The following is a 6,695-nucleotide window of genomic DNA, read 5'->3' on the forward strand; positions in this document are numbered from 1 at the left end:
ATGGACATTCACGCTGTCCGCAGGTATTTGCTCAGATTCATGGCGGGCCCCAACCACTTCCAATTCAGAGTGCTCCCATTAGGCCATGCCACCCTCCTCAGGAACTTCCTGATAAGAACAGCTCGATCATCCAGTGGCCCCACTGGTTGTTTAGCAGGCTTCCTGCTTCTTATGTACTTAAAAAAATTTTGCTATTACTTTTTGAGTCTTGAAGAACAACTAGCCAAATTCTTTTTTGGCCTTCTGAATTATATCTTTATACTTCATTGGCCAAAGTTTATGCTCCTTTTTATTTTCCTCACTACAGTTTAAGTTCCACTTTTTAAAGGATGCTTTTTTGCCTCTCACTGCTTCTTTTACTTAGCCACAGTGGCACTTTTTTGGTCCTCTTACTATGTTTATCTATGTTATCCTAGCTTATCTACCACAGGACTGGTTTAGCACCATCAGTGACATGATTGTTACGTGTAACCTGGTCTCTCAAACACCAGTCAAGACTTGTCTTTCCCTTCTGGGTCATGTGGTTTCGTGCACTTATGTTACCCCATTCACCAGATTCAGCTTACATTGCCTACAGGCATGGCTCCAAATAGTGTATTTATCAACCAAACACATCATGAATATCATACTGACAGTTTCTTCCAGAGGAACATCATCTCTAATGTGGTAGAAGGATCTCCATCAAGTATGTACGTGCACTCCCTTCCTATTCCCACACTGGACAAAAGTTATTATTACAGCTGCCTCCCACGCACTTGGACACCCCAAGAGGACAGGATGCACATCAATCTTCTGGAACTTCAAGCAGTGTGAAAAGCTTGCAAGGCCTTTCAGCAATTTATCTGATTTTATCAAACAATAAAAGTACCATCTTTTTCATCAACAAACAAGGAAGGTCAAGACCCCACTGTGTGTAGAAGCAGTCACCCTATGGAATTAGTGTATCAGGAATCGAATCACCTTGTCGGTAGTTTACCTTCCAGGAACTCAGAATGTGTTTGCAGACACCCTCAGCAGGCATTTCAGCATCAATCACAAGTGGGAGCTGTATGATTTGGCAGTGAACAGTATATTCTCTCAGTGGGGACCCCCCATCTAGGAGCTGTTTGCTTCCAAAACAAAAACAGGAAATGCAATATCTACTGTTCCAGAGGAGCGCCGACTCTAATTTCAGGGCAATGCTCTTCTCCCCTGGTCAGGACATCTGACGTATGCCTTTCCTCCTCTACTAGTCCTGCCTTGCATCCTACAGAAAATTTGACAGGACAGGGCAGAAGTCATTCTCCTTACCTCCAATTGGCCCAGAGAATTTTGGTTTATAAATCTTCTAATATCTTCTGATCAACATCCAGTCCTTTCCTGATATCTTAACTCGGGAGAATGGAAGGATCAAACATCCCAACCCTGAAGCACTTCATCTCATGGCTTGGTTTTTGATGGGTGTTTACCCAGGAACACTCCTGCTCTTAAGCCGTACCAGCCATCTTTAACAGCAAAAAAAAGAGGCCATTAAGAAATGCTGTTCAACCAAGTGGAAGTGTTTTTCCATGTGGGCTCAACTGAAACATGTAACTTCTGAGTCAGTCCAGAATAAGGGAAATATTTGCTATCTTCTTTCTCTGTCTCAAAATGGCTGAGCTCTCTCAGTTCTGTTTGAATCCACCTGCTGCCATCTACTGTCAGATGGTTAGTCAGTTTTCACTCGCCCATTGATTGACAGATTCTTGAAAGGTCTAATCAGAACCTTCCTACTAGTAAGGAAGCCTACCCCTCACTGGGACATAAACCTCGTACTTTTAGCACTCATTAAGCCTTCCTTTAAACACCTAGCCATATGTTCCCTGTATCACTTACTGATAAAAGTCGAATTCCTTGTGGCCATCACCTCAGCCAGAAGGACAGGTGAGCTTGGAGCCCTAATGGTGGATCTGCCATGCACTATATTCTATAAAGACAAAGTCTCATTACAACAACATTAGAAGTTCACCCCAAGGTACTTTCAGAGTTCCACTTGAGTCAATCCACTTACCTGTTTTTGATGAAACCACGTTGATCTTAAGAGATGAGGAGACTTAGTTCCCTCAACATGCGACGAGCCTTGGTTCTTCACCTACGAAGGAGTGGGTAGGCAAGGTTCTGTGGCCTGCGATGTGTATGAGGTCAGACTGGATGATCATGATGGTCCCTTTCAGCCTTAATGTGTACGAGGACAAAACCAATCAGAAAATCTGAGACTGTTTCTCTCCAGAGCCGAATTCCAAGGTCAAGCTGCATCTTCCCAGATCTGTAAATGGATCTCAGTCTGTATCCTACTCTACCACCAGCTGTCATATCTTCCTCTCCTTTATGGGATAAGGTCTCATTCTACAAGAACACAAATGACATCAGTAGCATCTCTTTAGGAAGTACCTCTACTTGACATTTGCAAGGCAGATATGTGGTGTTCCATCACAGTATTCTCTAATACAGGACACCTCCACTGATGTATCTTTTAGGACAGCAGTCCTTCAGAGGGCTCTGCAATCTGCATCCTTGCACCCTCTTCCTATTTGAATACTGCTTGTCAGTCACACACAAATACATGTGGGGACTAGCACTCAAAGAAGAATAAATTACTTACCTTATAGTAACTGGAGGGTTTTCCAGATGTATGGTCCCTATCTGTATTCCACTACCTGCCCTCCTTCCCCTCTGCTTTGCATTATTCCTGGATTTGCAGTAGAGAAGGAACTAGAGGTAGTCAGTCTGCTCTGCCCTTTATGCCCTTGGTATGGGGCATGAGAGCAAGGGTACAAGCACAGACCAACAAACACTGCTTGCAAGAATTCTCCAACTCCAGGTGCATGGAGCACTTGCACACCCACAGCCTCCAGCTATCTCAGTTCCATGGTTCTCGGAAATTAAAGTAGAAGAAATCAGGTAAAAGGCTGAACATCCATCTGTTTTAATTCTCTCTCTCTCTCTCCCCTACTTGCAACCTGTGGAGCTCCAACTTTTTGGTGGCTTCACTTTCACTCACTTTCTTGTTCCTACTTTCCTGTCCCTACTTCCCTTACCCGAAATAAGCAAACAAAAAATTACAAACCAGTAACCACTTTGTCTATTCTCCAACCAACACACTTAAAACTCACTTAAATCACCACCAGTGTCTCAGAGCAATAAGCTGTGCACATTTTCCTGCTGACTATGCCACTGTGATGGTTTGGATCCACTTCTAGGGTGCCACCTGATGTACTGGAGTGCCACTCAGCCCTCCAGCCGTGCCAGCCTGGGTTTTCCTTGCACTGGGTTACTGTGCCAGGCTTTCAAGCCCCTTTCCAGCACACACCCAGCTGCAGACACAGACTGCAGTCAGACTTGTGTAAGAGGATCCACCCAGCCCTCACGTGCACACCCCCTTTGGGAAATAAACCCAAAATAATACTGTTTTGCTCTCTATAGAAAGATCTGCACGGCGCAAGCTCATAAAAATTTACCCTCTCTGTCAATGTGAGGAGAGATATTCACAACATCCTGCCCCTTCCCCCCATTAGAAATTGCACAATCTGGGGTTTAATAATAAACAAATTTATTAACTATAAAAGGCAGATTATAAGGGATAGCAAACAGAACAGATTACTGAGCAAATAAAACAAATACAAAGCTTCAGATCTTAGAGACTGGTTTCAAGAAGTAATTTCTCACCCTAAATGTTATTTTAGGCAAGCTGTAGAATTTCTGTAGCTTAGAGTTCCAGTTACTTCTTCTTACAGACTGGACCCATCTCAGTCTGGACTCACCCCTGCCTTTCTTCTCAGATTATTTCCTTTGTCCCTTCAGATACTTTCAGCAATCCCTTCTTCTTGGGTAGGCAATGGAGGAGAGTCCAGATTAACCCCCTTCCCAGCCTTAAAGGATTTACCTAAGGCAGGAAAACCTTTGTTTGATCCCTATCCCCCTACAGAGAAAAAGTACCAGCAGTGTTCAAGGTGGTGTTTTGTATCACCTGACATTGCAGTGTCAAAGCAACTATGAAACCAGGTTTATTTGCAATGTCCACAGGAGGGAACTCCAGGCAGATGGGAGATCTACATCTTCCAAGACTCATTGTCTTTTTCAAACGGCCCATTAAGTCTGATTGCTTACTGTCTGGTGGGCATTTCCCCAAGTCCATGCTGTAATTGTAATTGTTACATAGTCAATATTCCTACTGTCAGATACAGAAATGATACATGCATACAAATTGGATAAACACATTCAGTAAATCATAACCTTTCCAGTGATATCTTACATGAGCCATCTTTATTAAAGTATATCTTAATTATGCCATTCATATCAATCTATGAAGAATATGGGGTGTAATGTCACAACTGAGTTTATTAATATGCCTAGGAAAGAATTTGTCAAAAAAATTTCCTGAATCTCTTTTGTTGTCTGTATTGTTACAGACATACTTGCTGACAGGTATTGTGAAATAAATTACCTAAATAATTGAAACTCATGATTATGTTATTTTGACAAATAAAATACAGTTTAAAAATAGTGTGCAGAATTTCTAATTTTTTGTCAAAGAATTTTTTTTGGTGCAAAATTCCTCCATGAGTATAAGATTTTTCTCTGTAATGCTTTTTACCTTAAGAATAAAATAGGCTTGCATAGGAAGTGCTGTGTGGTAATTTATATGAAGAGAAAGCAAGCAGATGTCTTTGAGCAACCTCTCTGTGCTGGGAAATACAAAGTGAAGGCAGAGATTTGTTCAGCCTGGAAATGTCCTGCTCAGAAGGGAGAGACCTAGATCTCCACCCAAAAAGAAAATGGCTGGAGAGCTGAAACCTGAGAGTAGGTACCCTTGCTGAATCATGGAGGGGAAATACAGGTACAGTTGCCCTGAAATGTGACAGCTGAATTCTGGGATTCTACCCTTGTGTTCAAATAGTGCACGGAAGAGGCAGACCCACTCCCCTCATGTGTCTGTGCACCTGCACTCCTATTCAGCTCCTGCCCCAGTCTGTCCCCCTCACTAGCCCTTCTGAACCCATCTGTGACCCTCCAGCAGACCCCTGTCTCTCCATATCCCATGCCTCTGATCTGGCCCCACAGGAAGGGTGTTGTGAGGAAGACAGTATCTTTCTCTTCCCTAGCTGCAGCTGGGACTGCTCCTGCTGGGAGCTGCTCTCTGTTCTGGCTCCACTGTGGCCCCTCATGGGCAAAATGGGTAATTACAGCACCTTTCTGGCAGTTTTTTTTTTTTTTTTTTGGGGGGGGGGGGGGAGGGGGGAGCAGAAAATACAAATTCTGCATGCCACATGAATTCTGCATGTGCACAGTGGCACAGAATTCCCCCACCAGTAACATTAAAAATATTAGCACGTGCGTTGGCTTTTAAGCCTACCAGAATTAACCCAAACCCTAACATGAATTCTGGCAGTCCCAGTCCTTCCAACCCTCCCCTAAGGATTGGGGCTCTCTGTTGATCAGGAAGGTGGCCACGAGCCAGTTTAAACCCAGACTATTTATCCAAAAACCCTTGCTTTGTCTGAATCCAGACTGAACTAGTATATGCCTACCTCTCCAGGAGGGTGGTTGCTCTGGGGATGTTACAAACTGAGTGAATTTGCCTAATCACCCCCTGCTGTTCTCCTATTTACCCTTCCCATAGAAATAATCTTCAATTCCACAATAACATATACAACTGCATTTTTAATACAAGGGACCCTGAATGTATTAATTTAATTCAACAACATTCATTCAGGATATTGCATAAAGCGTCAGTCACCGCTACTGTACTGGGAGGAGGTTCTGGAAGAAGGGAGAGGAAGAGCCTGCTGATGTTTATCCTCCCAGCTCTAGCTCACCCAAAAAGCAGAGGGAGGATCTAGTCTTTACTTTTCAACTTAGAACTTGTAATTAACAGCCAGGATTGATAGAGCACCAGTAAGGAATGGCATTTTTGTAGGAAAGTTTTACTGCTTAATATTAACAGTTTGGTGTCTACCTAAAGTGACAGGTTTCAGAGTAACAGCTGTGTTAATCCGTATTCGCAAAAAGAAAAGGAGTACTTGTGGCACCTTAGAGACTAACCAATTTATTTGAGCATGAGCTTTCGTGAGCTACAGCTCCCTTCATCGGATGCATACTGTGGAAACCTAAAGTGAGTTATCACATACTCAGTTTTGTAACATGTCCTTCACTGTACATATATACATTATAGCCTCCGTTGGCTTGTCAAACCATCATTTAGGCCTTGTGGTTTCTGCCAACTGTTTGACTCCACATGAATAAGTTTTTAATGGGACTATTTATGAGACTAAAGTTAACTAGGTGCAAGTGTTTGCAGGGTCAGGGACCTGTTTTATTTCTGTGAAGGGACTATTTAAGGCACTCTAAAAAGACATAATGAATTCTGTATTTATCTTCAAAGGATGAAACACTACTACTACTGTCAAAACTGTCAGCCAAAAACATTTGCTATCCACAGCTTTGACAGTTAGAGCCTAGAGATGAAACTTACTTGTCAATCAAATCTGTTATAAAAATCGATGTGACACCAGTTCATGGATAAAATGTATTTAATTGACAATTTAGGTGTGCAGAATTTAGGAATATATGCCTGTTGTAAATTATATATACCAGCCACACACCATTCAAAAGCATTCCAGGCAAACCCGTTTGCAGATTCAAAACCTTGTCTGCTATTTTTAAAAGCCATTTTATAC

At 42.5% G+C, this 6,695-nt stretch overlaps 1 protein-coding gene across 1 annotated transcript in view; it reads right to left on the reverse strand.

The window, feature by feature from the left end:
- Positions 1-6,695, reverse strand: part of UMAD1 (UBAP1-MVB12-associated (UMA) domain containing 1) — a 196,509-nt gene that overhangs the window by 167,112 nt on the left and 22,702 nt on the right. The gene's annotated exons all lie outside the window — the stretch shown is intronic.

This window comes from Chelonia mydas, chromosome 2 (genome assembly GCF_015237465.2).
Source record: "Chelonia mydas isolate rCheMyd1 chromosome 2, rCheMyd1.pri.v2, whole genome shotgun sequence".
Classification (NCBI taxonomy): domain Eukaryota; kingdom Metazoa; phylum Chordata; order Testudines; family Cheloniidae; genus Chelonia; species Chelonia mydas.